The sequence below is a fragment of the Drosophila miranda genome, assembly GCF_003369915.1.
Source record: "Drosophila miranda strain MSH22 chromosome Y unlocalized genomic scaffold, D.miranda_PacBio2.1 Contig_Y2_pilon, whole genome shotgun sequence".
Lineage (NCBI taxonomy): Eukaryota > Metazoa > Arthropoda > Insecta > Diptera > Drosophilidae > Drosophila > Drosophila miranda.
The window spans coordinates 32,579,687-32,606,430 of NW_022881614.1; the positions used below are offsets into that span (position 1 = coordinate 32,579,687).

The window sequence follows — 26,744 nt, forward strand, 5'->3', positions numbered from 1 at the left end:
GAGACGACAATCTGAGCGCGTTCGTTCCAAAGAGAGCAGAAGCGACAAAACGACGGCAGACGGCAGCAAACACAGCAAGAATCAAAACCTTCGTTGTTGTTGTTGTGCATTGCGTCTGAGAGGCTAGAGCTACAAGGAGACAAGCGGCACAGAGACGACAATCTGAGTGCGTCCGTTCCAAAGGAAGCAGAAGCGACAAAACGACGGCAGCAAACAGCAAGAATCAAAGAACATTGATTGTTGTTGTGTTGCACTGCGTCGGACGGAGACTACAACTACAAGAAAAGACAAGCAGCAGTTCATTTTGTAACAGCAGAAGCAGCGACGATTCGGGAAGCGACAACGAGTTATCGGCGAACGGCGAGAGCAAGGCAAGGCAACAAAGAGAGGACGGCAACAGCGACATCGACAGGCAAGCGAGATCTGGATGTGGTGGTGTGTGTGCGTCAAATTTGGAGTCTGGAAAGTTCTGCGCAGAAGCGAGAGTTAACAAGGGTAAACCCATAGTAAGGTGAGCGTTAACAGAGAAGCGATCGTTAACAGTGACGACTTTAAAGGCGTTTTCGAAATCGATGTTAACTGGAAAATTGTTAACAGGCCAGCTGTAATAAGGTTGTTTAAGTTGATTTAATTACATTTTCTTAGATATAAGCTAATATCAATTATTTTGTATTTAAATCGTCACGATGCAAGTTGAAGAGATAATGACACTGAGAGTCGCAGATTTGCGAGAGAAGTTAAGAGAGCTTGCGTTGCAGACGACGGGACGAAAGCGCGATTTGCAAGATAGACTATTAATACATCACGGCTTTCCAGTTGAGAATGAAGAAGAGTCAGAGAATGAGTCCGTAGTAACAGCAGTTGATGATACCGTAGCAGTTCAACCAGGTACGCGACAGGCAGAGTATAAATCTTGGTTTACGCTAAAAGACGTGGAAGGTAGTGTGTCACAATTTTCTGGTTCTAATAACCCCGACATCAATCAATGGATAGAGGAATTAGAAGAATGCGCAGCTACTGTTCAATGGAGTCAATTACAATTATTCATTTATGCCAAGCAGTTGTTAGTTGGTGCAGCAAAATCTTTCGCTCGTAGTTTGCGTGATATTCGTAACTGGAATTCGTTGAAGGCAGCTCTGTTGGATGAGTTTAGTGTTAAACTGTCGTCCGTAGAAGTACATAGAATGTTGCAAAAGCGCCAGCAGAAAAAAGGAGAGTCGTTGCATGAGTTTTTGTATGCGCTAATGGAGATAGCCAAGCCAATTAAACTAGATGATGAGAGTTTAATCGAATATTTTGTGGATGGTATACCAGACGCTAGGGCAAGTAAGGCAATGCTGTACCAAGCTAGAAACTTAAAGGAGCTTAAATTTCAGATCGATGTTTACCAGAAAGCTAGAGGCGGATCCAAGCCGATGAGTAAGAATTGGCCGCTGAGTAATAAAAGTGAGAGTTCGGTGAAAGGGTCGATGGCAGAGAATTTTAGGAAATGAATGGGCTACGTATAAATTGGAGAAAGTGTCAGCTGTTACGACAAAAGGTTAATTTTCTGGGGTATATAATAGAAAAGAATACGATAAGACCAAGTGATGAGAAGACGAGGGCAGTCGAAAAGTTCCCAGTGCCAGTTGATAAAAAAGCAGTGCAGCGTTTCATAGGATTGACTTCTTATTTCCGAAAGTTTATTGAGGGTTATGCTGTTATTGCAAAACCATTGACAGATCTGCTGTGGAAGGATGTTAAATTTGAATTTAAGGAGATTCATCAGGTTGCGTTTGAACAACTAAAGGTAGCATTGATTAGTAGACCTGTTTTAGAAATGTACAACCCGAAGTTGGAGACAGAAATCCATACTGATGCATCAAAATGGGGGTATGGAGCCGTGTTACTGCAAAAGAGTTTGGAAGACAGCCATTCCATCCAGTTCAATATATGAGCCGTAGGACTAAGCCATGTGAAGAGAAATATCCTGCTTATGACCTTGAGGTTCTGGCAATTATCGAAGCTTTAGCGAAATGGCGTGTATACGTTTTGGGTATAAAGTTCAAAATTGTCACAGATTGTAATGCATTTACAATGACGATCAAAAAGAAAGACGTTCCTTTGAGAGTAGCACGTTGGGCCATGTACCTACAAGATTTTAATTATGTTATAGAACATCGCTCAGGAACGAAGATGAGGCACGTTGACGCGTTGAGTCGTGTATCTTGTTTTATGGTGACCGAAAGTATAGCTCATCGTTTGAAAGAAGCTCAGCTAACCGACGATTGGGTTAAGGCTGTTAAAAGTATTGTGGAGGACAAGGAATATGAGGATTATTATATTCAGAATCAGATTTTGTTTAAGGATCCGGATAAGGAGCTCATCGTAGTACCAGCTCAGTTGGAAAATGAGATTATATCAATAGCACATAAGCAAGGACATTTTTCAGTTAAAAAGACACAAGATATCATTGAAAAGTCGTATTATATTCCGAAGTTAAAAGACAAAGAATGGCGCGTAATAAATAGTTGTGTCGAGTGTATCATTGTCAATGAAAAAACAGGAAAACGTGAGGGGTATTTGCAACCAATAGACAAGGGTGATAGGCCGTTACAAACGTATCACATTGATCACGTTGGACCAATGGAAATGACTAAAAAACAGTACAATTATATACCGGTTGTCGTTGATGGATTTTCTAAGTTTGTTTGGTTATATTCTACACGTAGTACAGGTGTTGAAGAGGTCGTTAAGTGTTTGGAAATTCAGGGGACTAGTTTTGGTAATCCGAACAGAATAGTGACGGATAGGGGTGCAGCGTTTATGTCCAATTTGTTTCGTGAATATTGTGAGAGAGAGAAAATACAGCATTTAATGATTGCCACAGGCGTTCCAGTGGTGCCTATGTTGTAGAAATTGTGTCAGGGTAATTCCGGTAGTTGGTATAAGCATCTAGGAAAAGTACAGCAAATGATCAACAGTGTTGAGCCGCGAAGTACCAAGGTAACACCTTTCAAGATATTGACTGGTCTAGACATGCGTATAGGAATGGATCCAAAAATAAAAGAAATATTGGAAGAATCACTTATCGAAGAGTTGAACAAGGACCGCGAAAAAATTAGAAAGGAAGTAGTTGAAAACACGGTTACAGCAGGAAAACAAGAAGAGTTTTGACTTAAAAAGGAAACTAGATATACAGTATGAGGTTAATGAGCTAGTAGCTATCAAGCGTACTCAGTATGGTACTGGATTAAAGCTAAAAGGAAAGTATCTAGGGCCGTATAAGGTGGTTAGGGTAAAGAATCATGGAAGGTACGAAGTCGAGAAGATTGGGGATACTGAGGGTCCCTATAAGACCTCTACAGTTTCAGAATATATGAAACCTTGGCTAGACCCATCCGAGGCGAATGGTCCGTCAGGACAGCCGAATGTAGGAAACGAAGGAAAGAGGGAGACACGAAGCGGTCGTGTTTTCGTCGTGTCGTCGGGATAGAGCAGTAATCGGCTCTGAGAGAGCCGATAGCAAGAGAGAGAGATCAGTCAGTTGTCAGTTCAGCCACGCATCAGACGTACACGCATATAATTAGTCACAAACATACTTGTAAAACTTGGAGCTGTTATAATTTTAAGTCCAACATACTTATTAAATAAATGTTACTCGTTGCCATCAAGCAACTTAAACTACTACAAAATTGGGGGCTCGTCCGGGATAAGCCCAAGACAACAACATTTGCAAGTGAGATTTGTGCGTGTATTTGGAAATTTTGGCGAACACGAGACTGGTGACACAAGAGATCGGTCGCGGTGCGAAATTGAATTGCAGTCTGGCCTATAAGTGCGAGAGAGACACTTGTCGAAGAAGGCGCATTAGTGTGAGCAGACATTCAAGAGAGCTGGAGCGACAAAACTACGGCAGACGGCAGCAAACACAGCAAGAATCAAAACCTTCGTTGTTGTTGTTGTGCATTGCGTCTGAGAGGCCAGAGCTACAAGGAGACAAGCGGCACAGAGACGACAATCTGAGCGCATTCGTTCCAAAGAGAGCAGAAGCGACAAAACGACGGCAGACGGCAGCAAACACAGCAAGAATCAAAACCTTCGTTGTTGTTGTTGTGCATTGCGTCTGAGAGGCTAGAGCTACAAGGAGACAAGCGGCACAGAGACGACAATCTGAGTGCGTTCGTTCCAAAGGAAGCAGAAGCGACAAAACGACGGCAGCAAACAGCAAGAATCAAAGAACATTGATTGTTGTTGTGTTGCACTGCGTCGGACGGAGACTACAACTACAAGAAGAGACAAGCAGCAAGGAGACGACCATTTTGTAACAGCAGAAGCAGCGACGATTCGGGAAGCGACAACGAGTTAACGGCGAACAGCGAGAGCAAGGCAAGGCAACAAAGAGAGGACGGCAACAGCGACATCGACAGGCAAGCGAGATCTGGATGTGGTGGTGTGTGTGCGTCAAATTTGGAGTCTGGAAAGTTCTGCGCAGAAGCGAGAGTTAACAAGGGTAAACCCATAGTAAGGTGAGCGTTAACAGAGAAGCGATCGTTAACAGTGACGACTTTAAAGGCGTTTTCGGAGTCGATGTTAACTGGAAAATTGTTAACAGGCCAGCAGTAATAAGGTTGTTTAAGTTGATTTAATTACATTTTCTTAGATATAAGCTAATATCAATTATTTTGTATTTAAATCGTCACGATGCAAGTTGAAGAGATAATGACACTGAGAGTCGCAGATTTGCGAGAGAAGTTAAGAGAGCTTGCGTTGCAGACGACGGGACGAAAGCGCGATTTGCAAGATAGGCTATTAATACATCACGGCTTTCCAGTTGGGGATGAAGAAGAGTCAGAGGATGAGTCCGTAGTAACAGCAGTTGATACCGTAGCAGTTCAACCAGGTACGCGACAGGCAGAGTATAAATCTTGGTTTACGCTAAAAGACGTGAAAGGTAGTGTGTCACAATTTTCTGGTTCTAAAAACCCCGACATCAATCAATGGATAGAGGAATTAGAAGAATGCGCAGCTTCTGTTCAATGGAGTCAATTACAATTATTCATTTATGCCAAGCAGTTGTTAGTTGGTGCAGCAAAATCTTTCGCTCGTAGTTTGCGTGATATTCGTAACTGGAATTCGTTGAAGGCAGCTCTGTTGGATGAGTTTAGTGTTAAACTGTCGTCCGTAGAAGTACATAGAATGTTGCAAAAGCGCCAGCAGAAAAAAGGAGAGTCGTTGCATGAGTTTTTGTATGCGTTAATGGAGATAGCCAAGCCAATTAAACTAGATGATGAGAGTTTAATCGAATATTTTGTGGATGGTATACCAGACGCTAGGGCAAGTAAGGCAATGCTGTACCAAGCTAGAAACCTAAAGGAGCTTAAATTTCAGATCGATGTTTACCAGAAAGCTAGAGGCGGATCCAAGCCGATGAGTAAGAATTGGCCGCTGAGTAATAAAAGTGAGAGTTCGGTGAAAGGGTCGATGGCAGAGAATTTTAGGAAATGTTTTAAGTGTGGCGACAAATCGCATTTGAGGAAAGATTGTCCCAAAAATGATTTTTGTTGTTTCAAATGTGGCCAACCAGGACACCGTGCTGCAAGCTGTAATGTCAAGGTCGAAACCAGACAAGAAAAGAGATCGAATACGAACATTATTCGAGATAAGGAAGTCGTTGATAAGCCGTCAGGTATTTTCACTCCATCAAGTTTGGAATTAAAGGATATTAAGTACGCGAATTTGGTATTCCAAGGTTTGATTGATACTGGAGCAGATTTGTGTTTAATTCGCAGGAGGGTATTTTTGAAATTTGGAAATCTTGAACTGATCGGCCAGGAGAAATTTTTAACAGGTATTGGAGATAGTCAAGTTGTAACTTTTGGTAGCTTTTCGATACCAGTGAAAATCGATGAGATTGAAATGGAGGTAGAATTTCATGTCATTCCAGACGACGATATTGGTTTTGAAGCCATTTTAGGAAGGACTATTCTGGATCATGTGGACATGCAAGTTTCTAAGACAGGAACAAGATTTGTTCGTAGAGCTTGTGTCGAGGATAAAGATAAGAAACTTGATCAGGTAGCATCGTCCTCATGCGTGGAATTGTTTAATGAATATAAAGGCATTTGCATGTCAAGTATTGACGAAGTTGAGAAGGAGTTTTCAATTGATGTTGGTCATCTCAGTGAAGCACATGCTAGAGAGGTTAGGGGTATGGTAGGAAAGTACCAACCTCAGAGAAATGTAGATGCGCCGATAAAAATGAAAATTGTATTAGTGGATGAGATACCAGTTTTCCAGCATCCGAGACGATTACCGTTGTGTGAACAGGAAATCATGGACAAGCAAGTGGAAGAGTGGCTGGCTCAGAAGATTATAAAGCCAAGTACATCGGAGTATGCATCACCAGTAGTGTTGGTACCCAAAAAGAACGGTAGCAAGAGACTATGCTGTGATTACCGAAAGCTGAATGAGAAAATAGTTCGCGATAACTTTCCAATGTCACATAAATATTAGTATTTCACCACGTTGGATTTAACGAATGGTTTTTTCCATGTGCCTGTAGAAGTCGAGTCTCAAAAATATACGTCTTTTGTGACTCAGAATGGTCAGTTCGAATTTTTATATGTACCATTTGGAATTTCAAATTCTCCAGCGGTGTTTACCAGATTTATAATGGCTGTGTTGAGAGATTTGGTAAAGAATAATGAAGCAGCAGTCTATATGGATGACGTTATTATTTGTAGTCAAGATATAGAAGAGGGTTTGTTAAAGTTGAGAAAAGTACTGAAGATAGCGGAAATGAATGGGCTACGTATAAATTGGAGAAAGTGTCAGCTGCTACGACAAAAGGTTAATTTTCTGGGGTATATAATAGAAAAGAATACGATAAGACCAAGTGATGAGAAGACGAGGGCAGTCGAAAAGTTCCCAGTGCCAGTTGATAAAAAAGCAGTGCAGCGTTTCATAGGATTGACTTCTTATTTCCGAAAGTTTATTGAGGGTTATGCTGTTATTGCAAAACCATTGACAGATCTGCTGCGGAAGAATGTTAAATTTGAATTTAAGGAGATACATCAGGTTGCGTTTGAACAACTAAAGGTAGCATTGATTAGTAGACCTGTTTTAGAAATGTACAACCCGAAGTTGGAGACAGAAATCCATACTGATGCATCAAAATGGGGGTATGGAGCCGTGTTACTGCAAAAGAGTTTGGAAGACAGCCAATTCCATCCAGTTCAATATATGAGCCGTAGGACTAAGCCATGTGAAGAGAAATATCCTGCTTATGACCTTGAGGTTCTGGCAATTATCGAAGCTTTAGCGAAATACGTGTATACGTTTTGGGTATAAAGTTCAAAATTGTCACAGATTGTAATGCATTTACAATGACGATCAAAAAGAAAGACGTTCCTTTGAGAGTAGCACGTTGGGCCATGTACCTACAAGATTTTAATTATGTTATAGAACATCGCTCAGGAACGAAGATGAGGCACGTTGACGCGTTGAGTCGTATATCTTGTTTTATGGTGACCGAAAGTATAGCTCATCGTTTGAAAGAAGCTCAGCTAACCGACGATTGGGTTAAGGCTGTTAAAAGTATTGTGGAGGACAAGGAATATGAGGATTATTATATTCAGAATCAGATTTTGTTTAAGGATCCGGATAAGGAGCTCATCGTAGTACCAGCTCAGTTGGAAAATGAGATTATATCAATAGCACATAAGCAAGGACATTTTTCAGTTAAAAAGACACAAGATATCATTGAAAAGTCGTATTATATTCCGAAGTTAAAAGACAAAGTATGGCGCGTAATAAATAGTTGTGTCGAGTGTATTCATTGTCAATGAAAAGACAGGAAAACGTGAGGGTTATTTGCAACCAATAGAAAAGGGTGATAGGCCGTTACAAACGTATCACATTGATCACGTTGGACCAATGGAAATGACTAAAAAACAGTACAATTATATACCGGTTGTCGTTGATGGATTTTCTAAGTTTGTTTGGTTATATTCTACACGTAGTACAGGTGTTGAAGAGGTCGTTAAGTGTTTGGAAATTCAGGGGACTAGTTTTGGTAATCCGAACAGAATAGTGACGGATAGGGGTGCAGCGTTTATGTCCAATTTGTTTCGTGAATATTGTGAGAGAGAGAAAATACAGCATTTAATGATTGCCACAGGCGTTCCAGTGGTGCCTATGTTGTAGAAATTGTGTCAGGGTAATTCCGGTAGTTGGTATAAGCATCTAGGAAAAGTACAGCAAATGATCAACAGTGTTGAGCCGCGAAGTACCAAGGTAACACCTTTCAAGATATTGACTGGTCTAGACATGCGTATAGGAATGGATCCAAAAATAAAAGAAATATTGGAAGAATCACTTATCGAAGAGTTGAACAAGGACCGCGAAAAAATTAGAAAGGAAGTAGTTGAAAACACGGTTACAGCAGGAAAACAAGAAGAGTTTTGACTTAAAAAGGAAACTAGATATACAGTATGAGGTTAATGAGCTAGTAGCTATCAAGCGTACTCAGTATGGTACTGGATTAAAGCTAAAAGGAAAGTATCTAGGGCCGTATAAGGTGGTTAGGGTAAAGAATCATGGAAGGTACGAAGTCGAGAAGATTGGGGATACTGAGGGTCCCTATAAGACCTCTACAGTTTCAGAATATATGAAACCTTGGCTAGACCCATCCGAGGCGAATGGTCCGTCAGGACAGCCGAATGTAGGAAACGAAGGAAAGAGGGAGACACGAAGCGGTCGTGTTTTCGTCGTGTCGTCGGGATAGAGCAGTAATCGGCTCTGACAGAGCCGATAGCAAGAGAGAGAGATCAGTCAGTTGTCAGTTCAGCCACGCATCAGACGTACACGCATATAATTATTCACAAACATACTTGTAAAACTTGGAGCTGTTATAATTTTAAGTCCAACATACTTATCAAATAAATGTTACTCGTTGCCATCAAGCAACTTAAACTACTACAAATTGGGGGCTCGTCCGAAAATAAGCCCAAGACAACAACATTTGCAAGTGAGATTTGTGCGTGTATTTGGAAATTTTGGCGAACACGAGGCTAGAGCTACAAGGAGACAAGCGGCACAGAGACGACAATCTGAGCGCGTTCGTTCCAAAGAGAGCAGAAGCGACAAAACTACGGCAGACGGCAGCAAACACAGCAAGAATCAAAACCTTCGTTGTTGTTGTTGTGCATTGCTTCTGAGAGGCTAGAGCTACAAGGAGACAAGCGGCACAGAGACGACAATCTGAGCGCGTTCGTTCCAAAGAGAGCAGAAGCGACAAAACTACGGCAGACGGCAGCAAACACAGCAAGAATCAAAACCTTCGTTGTTGTTGTTGTGCATTGCGTCTGAGAGGCTAGAGCTACAAGGAGACAAGCGGCACAGAGACGACAATCTGAGCGCGTTCGTTCCAAAGAGAGCAGAAGCGACAAAACGACGGCAGACGGCAGCAAACACAGCAAGAATCAAAACCTTCGTTGTTGTTGTTGTGCATTGCGTCTGAGAGGCTAGAGCTACAAGGAGACAAGCGGCACAGAGACGACAATCTGAGTGCGTCCGTTCCAAAGGAAGCAGAAGCGACAAAACGACGGCAGCAAACAGCAAGAATCAAAGAACATTGATTGTTGTTGTGTTGCACTGCGTCGGACGGAGACTACAACTACAAGAAAAGACAAGCAGCAGTTCATTTTGTAACAGCAGAAGCAGCGACGATTCGGGAAGCGACAACGAGTTATCGGCGAACGGCGAGAGCAAGGCAAGGCAACAAAGAGAGGACGGCAACAGCGACATCGACAGGCAAGCGAGATCTGGATGTGGTGGTGTGTGTGCGTCAAATTTGGAGTCTGGAAAGTTCTGCGCAGAAGCGAGAGTTAACAAGGGTAAACCCATAGTAAGGTGAGCGTTAACAGAGAAGCGATCGTTAACAGTGACGACTTTAAAGGCGTTTTCGAAATCGATGTTAACTGGAAAATTGTTAACAGGCCAGCTGTAATAAGGTTGTTTAAGTTGATTTAATTACATTTTCTTAGATATAAGCTAATATCAATTATTTTGTATTTAAATCGTCACGATGCAAGTTGAAGAGATAATGACACTGAGAGTCGCAGATTTGCGAGAGAAGTTAAGAGAGCTTGCGTTGCAGACGACGGGACGAAAGCGCGATTTGCAAGATAGACTATTAATACATCACGGCTTTCCAGTTGAGAATGAAGAAGAGTCAGAGAATGAGTCCGTAGTAACAGCAGTTGATGATACCGTAGCAGTTCAACCAGGTACGCGACAGGCAGAGTATAAATCTTGGTTTACGCTAAAAGACGTGGAAGGTAGTGTGTCACAATTTTCTGGTTCTAATAACCCCGACATCAATCAATGGATAGAGGAATTAGAAGAATGCGCAGCTACTGTTCAATGGAGTCAATTACAATTATTCATTTATGCCAAGCAGTTGTTAGTTGGTGCAGCAAAATCTTTCGCTCGTAGTTTGCGTGATATTCGTAACTGGAATTCGTTGAAGGCAGCTCTGTTGGATGAGTTTAGTGTTAAACTGTCGTCCGTAGAAGTACATAGAATGTTGCAAAAGCGCCAGCAGAAAAAAGGAGAGTCGTTGCATGAGTTTTTGTATGCGCTAATGGAGATAGCCAAGCCAATTAAACTAGATGATGAGAGTTTAATCGAATATTTTGTGGATGGTATACCAGACGCTAGGGCAAGTAAGGCAATGCTGTACCAAGCTAGAAACTTAAAGGAGCTTAAATTTCAGATCGATGTTTACCAGAAAGCTAGAGGCGGATCCAAGCCGATGAGTAAGAATTGGCCGCTGAGTAATAAAAGTGAGAGTTCGGTGAAAGGGTCGATGGCAGAGAATTTTAGGAAATGAATGGGCTACGTATAAATTGGAGAAAGTGTCAGCTGTTACGACAAAAGGTTAATTTTCTGGGGTATATAATAGAAAAGAATACGATAAGACCAAGTGATGAGAAGACGAGGGCAGTCGAAAAGTTCCCAGTGCCAGTTGATAAAAAAGCAGTGCAGCGTTTCATAGGATTGACTTCTTATTTCCGAAAGTTTATTGAGGGTTATGCTGTTATTGCAAAACCATTGACAGATCTGCTGTGGAAGGATGTTAAATTTGAATTTAAGGAGATTCATCAGGTTGCGTTTGAACAACTAAAGGTAGCATTGATTAGTAGACCTGTTTTAGAAATGTACAACCCGAAGTTGGAGACAGAAATCCATACTGATGCATCAAAATGGGGGTATGGAGCCGTGTTACTGCAAAAGAGTTTGGAAGACAGCCATTCCATCCAGTTCAATATATGAGCCGTAGGACTAAGCCATGTGAAGAGAAATATCCTGCTTATGACCTTGAGGTTCTGGCAATTATCGAAGCTTTAGCGAAATGGCGTGTATACGTTTTGGGTATAAAGTTCAAAATTGTCACAGATTGTAATGCATTTACAATGACGATCAAAAAGAAAGACGTTCCTTTGAGAGTAGCACGTTGGGCCATGTACCTACAAGATTTTAATTATGTTATAGAACATCGCTCAGGAACGAAGATGAGGCACGTTGACGCGTTGAGTCGTGTATCTTGTTTTATGGTGACCGAAAGTATAGCTCATCGTTTGAAAGAAGCTCAGCTAACCGACGATTGGGTTAAGGCTGTTAAAAGTATTGTGGAGGACAAGGAATATGAGGATTATTATATTCAGAATCAGATTTTGTTTAAGGATCCGGATAAGGAGCTCATCGTAGTACCAGCTCAGTTGGAAAATGAGATTATATCAATAGCACATAAGCAAGGACATTTTTCAGTTAAAAAGACACAAGATATCATTGAAAAGTCGTATTATATTCCGAAGTTAAAAGACAAAGTATGGCGCGTAATAAATAGTTGTGTCGAGTGTATCATTGTCAATGAAAAGACAGGAAAACGTGAGGGTTATTTGCAACCAATAGACAAGGGTGATAGGCCGTTACAAACGTATCACATTGATCACGTTGGACCAATGGAAATGACTAAAAAACAGTACAATTATATACCGGTTGTCGTTGATGGATTTTCTAAGTTTGTTTGGTTATATTCTACACGTAGTACAGGTGTTGAAGAGGTCGTTAAGTGTTTGGAAATTCAGGGGACTAGTTTTGGTAATCCGAACAGAATAGTGACGGATAGGGGTGCAGCGTTTATGTCCAATTTGTTTCGTGAATATTGTGAGAGAGAGAAAATACAGCATTTAATGATTGCCACAGGCGTTCCACGTGGGAATGGTCAAGTCGAAAGGATGCACAAGATAGTGGTGCCTATGTTGTCGAAATTGTGTCAGGGTAATTCCGGTAGTTGGTATAAGCATCTAGGAAAAGTACAGCAAATGATCAACAGTGTTGAGCCGCGAAGTACCAAGGTAACACCTTTCAAGATATTGACTGGGCTAGACATGCGTATAGGAATGGATCCAAAAATAAAAGAAATATTGGAAGAATCACTTATCGAAGAGTTGAACAAGGACCGCGAAAAAATTAGAAAGGAAGTAGTTGAAAACACGGTTACAGCAGGAAAACAAGAAGAGTTTTGACTTAAAAAGGAAACTAGATAGACAGTATGAGGTTAATGAGCTAGTAGCTATCATTGAGACTCAGTATGGTACTGGATTAAAGCTAAAAGGAAAGTATCTAGGGCCGTATAAGGTGGTTAGGGTAAAGAATCATGGAAGGTACGAAGTCGAGAAGATTGGGGATACTGAGGGTCCCTATAAGACCTCTACAGTTTCAGAATATATGAAACCTTGGCTAGACCCATCCGAGGCGAATGGTCCGTCAGGACAGCCGAATGTAGGAAACGAAGGAAAGAGAGAGACACGAAGCGGTCGTGGTTTCGTCGGGTCGTCGGGATAGAGCAGTAATCGGCTCTGAGAGAGCCGATAGCAAGAGAGAGAGATCAGTCAGTTGTCAGTTCAGCCACGCATCAGACGTACACGCATATAATTATTCACAAACATACTTGTAAAACTTGGAGCTGTTATAATTTTAAGTCCAACATACTTATCAAATAAATGTTACTCGTTGCCATCAAGCAACTTAAACTACTACACACATTTCATGTTCTGTGAAGATCATCCGCCCAAAGATACATATCTCTACCGCGCTCTGTTCTTTCAGTCGAGGCCCGCACTGTGCTCTGGTACATGACGATCATGGGATTCATTGTGAACTACATGATTCGGATCAATCTGATCATCACCATGACACCGTGGACATGATTGCCGGCAAAGGTGAGACGGTGCCCCTCAATCAGTCCTCCCTCGATCTGGTGAACGCATCGGACTTTGCCTATCTTCCGGATGACAGCGAGAGGTTCTCACTGGAGCGGTGGTTTCTTGATTGGGCTAATGTGAGAGCGCGTTCGGATATGTGAATCACATGTTAATTGGTTAATGGATGCAGCTTGTGCAGCGGAATGCGGAATACGGGGGCGTATGAGTAGCGCCATCTCTCCCTCCATCTCCTTCTCTTTGACAGATTGGCTATGATCGGGAGGGCTTCCACTGGAACGAGAAGCAGCAGGGCGCTCTGTTGGGGTCCTTCTTCTGGGCCCACTGGACACTGCAGATACCCGGCGGCATTCTGGCCACCAAATACGGCACCAAGCTGATCTTTGGCTGGTCGAACGGCATCGGAGTCTTCTGCTGCTTCCTCATACCGATTGTCTCCTATTGGAGCTACACGGGTCCGATTTGTCAGCGTGTCTTCCAAGGATGGATAACTGTAAGACGGATAGCCTGGATGCAGGTTTCGCGCGGTTCACTGATCGTATCCTCTTTTAGGGATTGGCCTGGCCCTCGATGCATGTTCTGACCGCCAAATGGATACCGCCCAACGAGAGGAGCAAGTTCGTCAGCGCCTATCTGGGCAGCTCGGTCGGAGTGGCGCTGTTCTATCCCATCTTTGGGTACATCATCGACTGGACCAGCTGGGAGTGGGTATACTATATTTGCGGCGTTGTCGGCACCCTGTGGTTTATTTCCTGGCAGTTCCTCGTCTACGACACACCTGCCGAGCATCCGCGCATCGCCGACTCGGAGCGCAGATACATCGAAAAGTCGATGGGCGCCTCCGTGCAGAGCAGCAAAAAGGGTCCGACGCCCTGGATGGCCATAGCTACCTCGCGGCCCGTCTGGCTAAATGTGGTGGCCCAGTGGGGCGGCATTTGGGGCTTGTTCGGGGCATGCCCCGACCTACTTCCGCTTGATCCATCACTGGAACATCCGAGCGGTGAGTGGCTGCTCCTCCGCAAGAGAGAGAGTCGGAAGAGAGTAATGGGAGACTTCTTTTTCTCAGACGGGTTTCCTCTCCGGCCTGCCACATCTGATGCGGATGCTATTCGCCTATGCCTTCTCCATCCTGGCCGACTATCTGCTGCGAACGGATCGCCTGAGTCGCACCAATGTCCGCAAGCTGGCCATCTTTGTCTGTGAGTATTTTGGAACTCATCCAGAACTCCTAAATCTCTACCTTTTCCTGCAGGCTGTGGTGTCAAGGGTCTGGTGGTGCTGGCATTGGCCTACTTCGGCTATAATGCAATGGCTGCCATTCTGCTGGTGACCTTGGCCACCATGTTCCATGGAGCAGTGTCCTCCGGCCCTTTGGCCTCGATGGTGGATCTGTCGCCCAACTATGCGGGCATTGTTCTGGGTGTTAGTGGCATGGTCTGATGAGCTCGTGAGGTGGCTCAAAGGGGGCCTAGCTGAGGCCACCGGACGGGTCGCAGGTTGCGGATAGCGAACGACCTACCTATATACAGGTCATATAGGTAGGTCAGCTGCGAATAATCGGACATCCCTAGGGAGAGTACCGAAAATAAGCAGCCCCGGACAGCCAGCGGGTGTTCGCGAAGTAGCAACACTGTCGATGCGCTTGTGGTGCCGCCTCGTATAAGTAGCTCACACACTCCCCTATCCCTACACACTACCTACCCACATCCCAACCCCCCACATTCAGCTCACACCGGGCCGGACTAAGAGTGTTATTCGACCCGTGCCGAGAGTCAGCCTGGCTGGGGGCCCGGTATATAAAACTAGCCCAGTCGTTAACGGAGAGCTCAGGGACTTGGCAGCCCCCTGTTCTAAGTATGCCTTATCCGGGCAACGTGGATCTCTGCCCGGACGGACCGTACCCCTTCTCTGCAGCTCGTGGGAAAAGAATGGAAGAATTTAAAAACAAAAAAAATGAGTCTGGCACTCCCCAAATGCCAACAGGGAGCAATCCCAAACAGGGGAAGGCAGCGGCCCAAAGGCCTGGCCCGACCCGCAAATCAGCAGGGAAAACCTGCGCGGCGGAAGATGCTAGGGAGAGCCCAAAGGGGTCCCATCCGGTGTCGGGGTGGGTGGTGAATTGGCTCCCAAAATCGATACCTTGGCAGAGTGGCTATGCAATCCTGCGGCTGCTCTGCCTGCTGGTAAAGTGGCGGGTGATGAGTCACCATCTACTAGTGTCCAAGCCAAATCTTTTACATATGCCGACAGAAGGAGTGCTGGCAATATACTCCGTCGGCAGAACGCAAGCCAGATGTCCAGCCCGACGGGCAAATGGATAAAGAAGGTTGAGTGGGCCTCGAAGGTGCTGCCGAACTTTGGCAAGGAAGCACCGAAGAAGGAAGCCCCTCAGCCAAAAAGGCAGCGCTCACAAGAGACTCCGGGGCCGACACCGAAGCGCTCCAGAGTGCTGCCTAACACATCATTCGCGCAGATTGCCAGAGAAAGGACGCTGATTGGCGTCCTGGACAAAGGCAGCGCGGACTCCCGGATACCTAGAAACCAGTGGAAGTGGGTGGAAGCGGCACTGGCCGACCGCTGCTTCGAGCTGCTGGAAAAGCAGCCTGGACCCCCCCCGTCTGCAAAGACATGGGCTGGTACCAGGGCTGCATAAAAATCGTAGCCTGTGAAGACGAGCGCTCCGTACAGCTGTACAAAGCAGCGGTAGCGCAAGTCGGGGAAGTCTACCCAGGGGCGAAGCTCGTCGCTGTAGACTGGAGCGAAGTGCCCAGTAGACCAAGGGCGAGAGTCTGGGTGCCCGCCTCCATGAAGGAGCCGGAGCGCATCCTAAAAATGTTGCAAAGATGCAACCCCCACCTCCCAACAGCAGATTGGAAGGTGGTCAAAGTTGAGACGACACAGGGCCCCACAAACCAGGCGGTGGTCGTCCTCAACAAAGAGTCGCTGGCCCCGATTGAGGCTGCCAAAGGCGAGCTCAATTTTGGGTTCAGCTCTGTGACCGTAAAGGTCTACAAGTCGGATGCGGCGGCCGAGGCACGTCCTGTCGACAAGCCAGTTGAGCAGGACGCTGCCTCGTAGATCGAAGCACCCGACGATCACACAGAGATAGACCCAGAGGGCTACTCCACCGATGGCACGCTGAGATGCGACTTCGAGGCGATGTGTTGCCACGAGGAAGTCGAGGACGATCCGGATGCCGACATTACAGTGGTGGAGAACACTAAGGATGTCCTTGAGGCTCCTTCAGATCAATCTCCACCACTGTAAAGCAGCATCCGCTGCTCTTTTACTCCGCCTCGAAGAGAGCGGAGCAGACGTAGCCCTGATCCAGGAACCTTGGATAGTGGGAGACAAGGTTTGTGGACTAGGGTCGAAGGAGTACAAGATAATTGTAGCTCAACATGAAGGTAAAACCCGCACCTGCATTCTCGCCAGAAAGCACCTTAATATCTTTCTGCTCCATAACTATAGCGATAGCGACAACACGGCGGCAAGCCTAGAGCTGAAAGGGACACATCTAAGGCTGATGTCGTCCTACATGGCCCATGAGGGAAACGATCCTCCCAACGACCTGGTTCGCAAACTAGCCAGCGACAGCGAGAGGTCGGACATAGACCTATTAATAGGTTGCGATGCCAACGCTCACCACACTCAATGGGGGAGCTCGAACACAAATGTAAGGGGTGAGTCACTTTTCAGCTTCATCCTCAACTCAAATCTACTTATTTGTAATCGGGGCAACGACCCCACTTTTATAATTAAAAATCGACAGGAGGTTATTGACATCACCCTAGTGTCTTCCAACCTGTTAGACATAGTCAAGAGTTGGCAAGTCCTTGATGACCACTCTTTCTCTGACCACAGATACATCGAGACCACACTATCCCTCGAGTGTCCGAAACCTAAGGACTATATTAATCCCAGGAAAGCCAACTGGGAAAAAAATATAGCTCAGCCCTGGAGGACTTACTCCCCTCCAAAGCACCATCATGCCCTGACACAAAAGACGACCTAGATCGCCTAGTGAACAGGTTCACAGAGGCATGCAACAAAGCCTTCGCGGCAGCGTGCCCCTCTAGCAAACCTAGGGTGAAAAAGAAACCCCCTGGTGGTCAAAACAAATAGACATCCTACGTAAAAGCTGCAGGACCCTCTTCAATAGGGCCAAAAGCGCGAACGAGGAGAGCCACTGGGCAGACTACAAAATCAGTCTGTCACTATATAAAAAGGAAACAAGGAAAGCAAAAAGGGCCTCTTGGCAAAAATTTTGCTCGGAAATTGAGCAAACGTCAGAGGCCGCAAGGCTTCGCAAGATTCTCTCAAAAACTAACCCCTCGGTAGGGTATCTTAAAAGGAATGACGGCACGTGGACTAACTCCAGTGAGGAGTCCCTGCAGATTCTACTAGACACACATTTTCCAGGGTGCACAACCATCGAGACGGCACATCTTCCAGGAGAGGGACCGGTAACCTCGATGGATCACATCCTCACAAAAGGTAACATAAGCTGGGCAATAAACAGCTTCAACCCGTTCAAATCGCCAGGCCCAGACCAGGTAATCCCGGCCCAACTTCAGAAGGCCGGGGATACGGCCATCAACTGGCTACAAGGTATCTTCAGGAAGATACTGGCTGTGGGTACAATCCCGCGAACATGGCTTAAGGCAAAGATAGTCTTCATTCCCAAAGCTGGGAAAGCCTCGCACTCAGCTGCAAAAGACTTTAGACCAATCAGCCTATCGTCCTTCCTTCTCAAAACCTTTGAGAGACTCGTCGGGCTGCAACTGAGGACAACTATACACCCTCAGTTGCTGTCAGGCGCACAGCATGCCTACCGGAAAGGAAAATCCACGGAAACGGCTCTTCATGAAGTGATCTCAGCGGTAGAGAAATCTCTGCATCACAAAGAGTACTCACTCATAGCCTTTCTCGATATTGAGGGAGCTTTCAACAACGTTGTACCGGGCGCCATTACAGAAGCCCTGACTGACCTGGGGGTGGACCGTCACTTGGTGATGCTCATTGATCAATTGCTCACATGCAGGACGGTGACATCATCGATGGGATCGTCCGCCCAGTCAAGGTATGTCAACAGAGGCACCCCGCAAGGTGGTGTCCTGTCTCCTCTTCTGTGGAACATAGCAGTCAACAAGATTCTATGTGACCTAGAAGGGGGGGGCTGCAATGTCGTGGCCTATGCGGACGACGTTGCGATTATCTTCTCGGGGAAATACCCCCAAACACTGTGCGACTTAATGTCCACAAAGCTAGCGCAACTGTCGGATTGGACAGAATCGCGCGGTCTGGGAGTAAATCCCTCAAAAACGGAACTCGTACTATTCACAAATAAATACAAGGTCCCGCCCCTCAACCCTCCAATACTACAAGGATGCAGGCTCTCCTTTAGCGACAGTGCCAGTTACTTAGGGTTGGTAATTGACAAGAAGCTTAGCTGGAACCTGAATGTCAAAGACAGAGTGAAGAAGGCAATGACTGCACTCTACACATGCAAAAAAGCTATTGGGCTAAGATGGGGTATGATCCCAAGCATAGTCCAATGGATATATCAAGCTATAGTTAGACCAATACTACTCTACGGAGTTACGGTGTGGTGGCCGGCCCTATCAAAAAGGGCGATCACCAAGCAACTGGGCAAAGTCCAGCGGACTGCCGCCCTATGCATCAGCGGAGCTCTTCGCACCACCCCAAATGATGCGCTAAATGCCATCCTATGCCTACAGAGCCTTGACCTCGCAGGAAAGGAACGGGCAGAAGCAGCAGCAATACGTCTAAGAGACTCAGATCAATGGGTGACACAGTGCATAGGTCACTCAGCCATATTAAATAATAGCAGTACCGTCCCTCAAAAACAGACTACCAAGTTCCAAGAGAGTACACAGACACTCCCTTCGACACAATCATCCCTCACAGAGACGAATGGCTCGAGGGACTCCCAGGCCCAGATGGGGCCATAAACATCTTCACAGATGGATCAAAGCTGGACGACAGAGTCGGAGGGGAATCTACTCTGAACAGCTAAGCATAAGGCATTCCTTCAGACTCCCAGATCATTGCAGTGTCTTTCAAGCGGAAGTCATAGCAATCAGGGAGGCTCTAGACTGCCTACAAGCGGCTGCCGTCACGGCAACCAAGCTAAACATTTATAGCGACAGCCAGGCTGCGATCAAATCGCTGAGCGCGATTTCCTCGAACTCGGCCACCGTGGCAGACTGCCGCAAATCTCTGCACGAGATGGCTCAGCAATTTGCTATTAGCCTGATTTGGGTCCCGGGCCACCGGGACATCGAGGGCAACTGTATAGCGGACGAGCTGGCCAGATCTGGCACTACAATCCCCCTTCTCCAAGACAAGGAGGATATCTGTATGCCAATGGCCACCTGTAAGCTCATTATAAGGGAGCAATACAAGCGACTAAACAACGATATGTGGCAAACAGTGCCACGATGTCGCACAACTCGGCAAACATGGCCGACCATGGACATAAAGCGCACCTCCGAGCTCCTCAAGTTAAGCAGGAAAAGGTGCAGCGTGGTCACACGTTCCCTCACGGGACACTGGCTAATAGGGACCCACGCTAACAGGCTGGGGGCCCCACATAACGATTTTTGTCGCAGCTGTAGAGACGAGGAAGAGGAGGAGACAGTGGAACATCTGTTCTGCTCCTGCCCAGCTCTCAGCAGAAGAAGGCTACAGCACCTGGGCTCAGCCTTTCTACACGACATCTCAGAGATGTCCAAACTATGTCCCAGGAGGATAGCGAACTTTGTGAGAGCATCTGGCTGGGATAATTGCTGACAGGAAGTCTCACAACGCAGGAAGGAAATGATCCTATGCGGTATCACAACGGGCCGAAACCGGCCTAAGTGTGACGGGTTCCGAGCGAGCCCGGCAGCCGCCTCAACCTAACCTAACCTAACCTAGTGGCATGATTGGAGGCATGCCGGGTTTCATCTCACCCCTGATTGTGGGTCACCTGACCCAGGGTAATGTAAGTTTCTTCCTGGAGATCTTTCTCCAATTGATTTCCCCCGAATGAGTCCTGTTTTTCCTCCAGCAAACCATCGAAGCCTGGAAGAAAGGGTTCCTTCTGAGCTCCGCCATGCTGACGGGCAGTGGCATCCTGTATGTCCTCTTCTCGGAGTCCACGTTACAGCCGTGGAACAGTGGCTGCCACGCGCTGCCCGATGCTGGACTCAAGGAGCTGCAGACCTTAGAAGCGAGGCTGGAGGATGAGGAGGAAAAGAAACCACTCAACAGATCAGAAGCCGATCATGTCACGACGGAGGCAGAGGCGGAGGCGGAGGCGGAGACGGAGACCGAGACCAAAACAAAATCCATTCAGCTCTGAAATGTGACAATCCAGCACGTCATCCCCCATCCCACCCAGTCCGTGGACGCCTGATTGGGCTTATCGGTCTGCGAATCGGGGGAAATATTTGCCAAGGACTTGGGCGAGTTTAGGCGTCTCCAACCTCCAGCTTTAAGTAAACTCGTAATAATAACAACATACCATGCATATATAGTCGTAAGAATAGGTTCCTCCATCCACCCAATGTCTGTCTGTCCACTGTTTGTGTGTGTGTGTGCGTGTGCGGTCGTAGTCAAATACACAAAAGGGAAAAGATTTATTAGTCAAATGTTTAATTGCTCTCCAACACCTCGATCTCACACGCCCTGCCTGACCAGATTAGGTGCAGGGGTCTGGGATCACTTGGGGACTGCATGACGATGGGTGGATAACGGTTGTCTGCGATTCCGGTAGCTCGGAGAGATTAGCTGCTTTTTTTGGTCTTCAACGGAATGGCAATCTCTGGAAGTCTTTGTGCTGTGAGATGACTTTATGCATACCTATACTTCGAAAAGTAGATATGTAAGTGTTCTTTGGATAGAAGAATCTGTCTTTGAATAAACTAAAGGAATTGGATAAAGGCCTAAAGACCTAAAGGCCTAGAAGATCCACAGAAACTACTAGTGTAATATTTGTCTGAAAAACCTCAAAATTCACTTTTATTTTGCAGGATAAATCTATTAAGTTCTCTAGACTCTCTGTACCACTTCAGATATCGCTTAAATAGACTAAGAAATGGTATTCCTGTATTTGCCTATGGTCTGAGAGGATTCCTCCACTCGACCCGCTTTGAGGCTAATGAGATCCAGAGAGCATCCCATTCCCCATTCGAATTCCTATCAACCCTCTGCCGCTTCCACTAATAGATGCTCCTCATTCAAATCCAAATGATTGGGCAAACTGAAGTTAATAATTGCAATTTAAATCAAAACTGATTGAACCGGAAAATCGTTTTTCCTTTTCGGGCGGCTGGCATTTCTCTGTTCTCAGTTCTCATTACGCTTACCACACGTTGCACAATTGGAAGGAATTCAGGCAGGAGGAAAGGAGGGGCAGGGCGAGAAATGGGGGAGAGAGCCAGAGCAACCTTTGGCTGGTTGGTCCCGTGGTCTTTGGCTTTTTTACGTGCTTGCATTTGTTTCATTGGCGTCCATTTCCGATTGCACTCCAGGGAGTCGTAGATGTCAGTTCCCTTCGACTCTGGAGCCGACCGGAGACCCTTCTCCTGCCCGGACACTTCACGCCTGTGTCCATTCCGGCTGGGGTGCGGTGTGTCTGCTAAGCCAGTCAATCCTTGGGCTTGAGTCTGGGTCCTGGCAAGTCAAGGCATTGATAGAGATTAATTGGTTTCTCCTTACATTTACCATCGATAGGCTGAAAATGTGACCCGCGGATTGGGAATGGAAGCAGTCCGATAGCGAGATTTCTTCGATGATTTGCCATCATCAACTCTGCCTGGAATTCCGCTGGAAATGTGAGCTTCCAAGGAACGGAAAGAGAAGGCTCCTTTTTCTGCCTTGGATTATTTATTTATATCAGAAATAATCGCTTATTTAATCGCATATCTTGGGTCCCCCAGTCTACAGGCAATGCTTATTGAATGTGAAGTGTGTTTAAGTAGATTCCCTCCCTTCTCCACCTGCCTTTTATCCCATTCTTTTAATGCCATTTGCATTATCTCAGATCTCCCCGACGTGGGGGTCGGGTCTCTCTCCCCATTTAGCACTAAACAAAAGTCATCTTCAAATGGCAACAACTCCGAGATTTGCCGAAAATAAGGAGAAGAAATTCCGCCGGAGCTGAAGCCATGGAAATTTATACTCACTCCCCAAAAAAAACAAAGCATGCAAAAAAAACGAGGGGGAACGTTGTGAGTTGCTGCGGACACCACAACTCTATGGTTATACCCGATACTAAGTCAGTATGGCTCTCCTCCGGCAGACGCCGCTAATATTAAACGACACGACAAAGAGTGCGTGCGAGAGAGACAGAAAATCAGTCTGAGCGTGACGTCGGGCGCTGCGTAGCCACTGCAAATTGATTTGTTCCTATTGGCTATAAAAATGATCTGATCTGATCCAGATTCAGCAATCTGATAGATATGGTCATTATCTATGATTCTGCGTTTTTAGTTTTCTCGAATGTGCAATATTGTGGATGCAACAGATTTTCGTCCTTTGTGTGGGCGGAAAGGGGTGGGGCGAAATTTTAAGATACACGTTTTATAGTTAGATTAAACAGGAGTGCGGATACCAAATTTGGTTACTCTAGCCTTAATAGTCTCTGAGATTTGTGGATGCCCCAGATTTTAGTCCTTTGCGGGGGCGGAAGGGAGTGTGGCGAAATTTGGACACGAAACGGTCAAGGTCCGATATCACAGAAGTGTGGATACCAAATTTGGTTGCTCTGGCTCTTATAGGTTCTGAGATCCTTGAACTCATATTTTGCAATTGGCAAAACCGACCATGAAACCTGTGTGTTAGAGAGAGACAGAGCGAGAAAGAATAAAATTGTTTTCTTGATTCTGGCTATAATAATTATACGATCTGGTTGAGATCTTACAATCTAGAACATATAGTTATCCTCTACGATTCTGCGTTTTTGGTTTTATCGTATCTTTAAAAATGTGGATGCCACAGATTTACGTCCTTTGTGGGGGCGGAAGTGGGCGGGGCGAAGTTTTGAAATATTTTTGTAGCAGTGACATATCACAGAAGTCTGGATCCAAAACATCGTTGCTCTAGCTTTTATAGTCTTTTAGCACTAGGCGCTGAAGGGGACGGACAGACGGACAGACGGACGGACGGACGGACGGACGGACAGACGGAAAGACAGACAGACAGACATGGCTCAATCGACTCGGCTATTGATGCTGATCAAGAATATATATACTTAATGGGGTCGGAAACGATTCCTTTTGGACGTTACACACATCCCAGCGCTCATTCGATTGAGGTTTCATGATTTTCTTAACCCACTTCTTCTTAGCCTTCACTTCCTTCTCCCCCAAAGGGAGGCATCAAATTTCCATTATTTCCTCAACTGCACACCATTCATAAACTCTTTTCTTAGTAGGAATACTTCCTTCATTGACATTTTCCTCTGTGGTTCTACTTCCCATTTTCCTGATCAGCCAATAACCCTCTTCTCCACATGTGGCGCCCCTTCTGCCTTGAACAGGAACTGTCACTGGGGGGTCAATAGAAGTGCACAAAAGCGATAATTTCATTTGATTTCCATTAGGGGTAGACGCATTGCGACGCATTGCGTGGAAAGAGCTGCAGACTGCAATCAAATCAGTTCAAATTAATTAAAAACTCGAAAGAAGCGAAAAGAAAGCAAGTGGGAGTGTGGGAGTGGGGAAGGGGAACGGGAGCAGGGGAGAAGAGACACGAAACATGTCTCCAGGTAGCCGCAGAGCAGAGTGTTTTCTTTATGGCTTTTCATTTGTGGCATAAATTCAGTTTTAATTGAGGTTACAACTGGGCTACTTGTTCGGGGATAGAAATTCCATCCACTTGGCATAAATTACAGCATAAAAACCCCTCCCTCGCCTACCACCAGAGTCGTCTCCGTTCTGTTTTTAAGTGCCACAAAAATGTTGGAATTTATTATGTTTGCTGTGGCCTTTGCCCCCGCAATCTCGTTCTGGGAATCCGAGAGTGGAAACCCAAAGCAGGTCGAGTTTTTCCATGCACTTGCGATCTTCTCTTTTTCCCTTTTTTGTTGATGTTTTCCTTCGCTTGGGATGGAAATGGAAAACCATAAAAAGTGTAGCCATGTATAACTGACAGCGACAAGTGATTTTCCTTTGTTTTCCCTCCACTTCTTCTTCTTTTTTATGGAGAGGAAGTGCTGTTTCTTTGGTTAAATTATTTTTGGCAGGCAGCAAATACCTCTTCGATTCGATTCTCCATTCTGGCTGGCCGAGAAAGCCTCTTCTTTCTTTCCACCGCTGCAGAAACGAAAGACTGAAGCGACGAACGCTTATGGAAATGAGCTAACGGTTTTTGGTCTATTTTGTAATACGAGACCCATAGACCGCGGTCCAGCGGCACAACGGTAAAGCACATTTCACTCTCCAGCTTTTTGGTATACAATACTCGTATCCATATTTTTCGATGGGCTGGCCCGCACTTTTGTCGGGTTATTATACCCGATACTCAAAATGAGTATTGGGGTATATTAGATTTGTGGTAAAAGTGGATGTGTGTAACGTCCAGAAGGAATCGTTTCCGACCCCATAAAGTATATATATTCTTGATCAGCATCAATAGCCGAGTCGATTGAGCCCTGTCTGTCTGTCCGTCCGTCCGTCCGTCCGTCCGTCCCCTTCAGCGCCTAGTGCTCAAAGACTATAAGAGCTAGAGCAACGATGTTTTGGATCCAGACTTCTGTGATATGTCACTGCTACAAAAATATTTCAAAACTTCGACCCGCCCACTTCCGCCCCCACAAAGACCGAAAATCTGTGGCATCCAAATTTTTAAAGATACGATAAAACCAAAAACGCAGAATCGTAGAGGATGACTGTATGTTCTAGAGTGAAAAATCTCAACTAGATCATATAATTAATATAGCCAGAATCAAGAAAACAATTTCATTCTTTCTCGCTCTGTCTCTCTCTAACATACATGTTTCATGGTCGGTTTTGACAATTGCAAAATATGAGTTCAAGGATCTCAGAACCTATAAGAGCCAGAGCAACCAAATTTGGTATCCACACTCCTGTGATATTGGACCTTGACCGTTTCGTGTCCAAATTTCGCCACACCCCCTTCCGCCCCCGCAAAGGACGAAAATCTGGGTCATCCACAAATCTCAGAAACTATTAAGGCTAGAGTAACCAAATTTGGTATCCGCACTTCTGTTAGATCTCACTATAAAACTTATATCTCAGAATTTCGCCCCACCCCCTTCCGCCCCCACAAAGGACGAAAATCTGTTCCATCCACAATATTGCACATTTGAGAAAACTAAAAACGCAGAATCATGACCATATCTATCAGATTGCTGAATCTGGATCAGATCGGATCATTTTTGTAGCCAAAAGGAACAAATCAATTTGCAGTGGCTACGCAGCGCCCGACGTCACGCTCAGACTGATTTTCTGTCTCTCTCGCACGCATTTTTTGTCGTGTCGTTTAATATTAGCGGCGTCTGCCGGAGGAGAGCCATACTGACTAAGTATCGGGTATAACTGTAGAGTTGCGGTGTTCGCAGCAACTCACAACGTTCCCCCTCGTTTATTTTTATACCCGATACTCAAAATGAGTATTGGGGTATATTAGATTTGTGGTAAAAGTGGATGTGTGTAACGTCCAGAAGGAATCGTTTCCGACCTCATAAAGTATATATATTCTTGATCAGCATCAATAGCCGAGTCGATTGAGCCCTGTCTATCTGTCCGTCCGTCCGTCCGTCCGTCTCCTTCAGCGCCTAGTGCTCAAAGACTATATGATCTAGAGCAACAATGTTTTGGATCCAGACTTCTGTGATATGTCACTGCTACAAAAATATTTCAAAACTTCGCCCCGCCCACTTCCGCCCCCACAAAGGACGAAAATCTGTGGCATCCACATTTTTAAAGATACGATAAAACCAAAAACGCAGAATCGTAGAGGATGACTATATGTTCTAGAGTGTAAAATCTCAACCAGATCGTATAATTAATATAGCCAGAATCAAGAAAACAATTTCATTCTTTCTCGCTCTGTCTCTCTCTAACACACAGGTTTCATGGTCGGCTTTGCCAATTGCAAGATATGAGTTCAAGGATCTCAGAACCTATAAGAGCCAGAGCAACCAAATTTGGTATCCACACTCCTGTGATATCGGAGCTTGACCGTTTCGTGTCCAAATTTCGCCCCACCCCCTTCCGCCCCCGCAAAGGACGAAAATCTGGGGCATCCACAAATCTCAGAGACTATTAAGGCTAGAGTAACCAAATTTGGTATCCGCACTTCTGTTAGATCTCACTATAAAAATTATATCTCAGAATTTCGCCCCACCCTTTTCCGCCCCCACAAAGGACGAAAATCTGTTGCATCCACAATATTGCACATTCGAGAAAACTAAAAACGCAGAATCATAGATAACGACCA

At 45.4% G+C, this 26,744-nt stretch overlaps 1 pseudogene; it reads left to right on the forward strand.

Moving 5' to 3' along the window:
- The window catches only part of LOC117193945, a 32,529-nt pseudogene extending 11,609 nt beyond the window's left edge, over positions 1–20,920 (forward strand).
- The last annotated feature ends 5,824 nt before the right edge of the window (positions 20,921–26,744 follow it).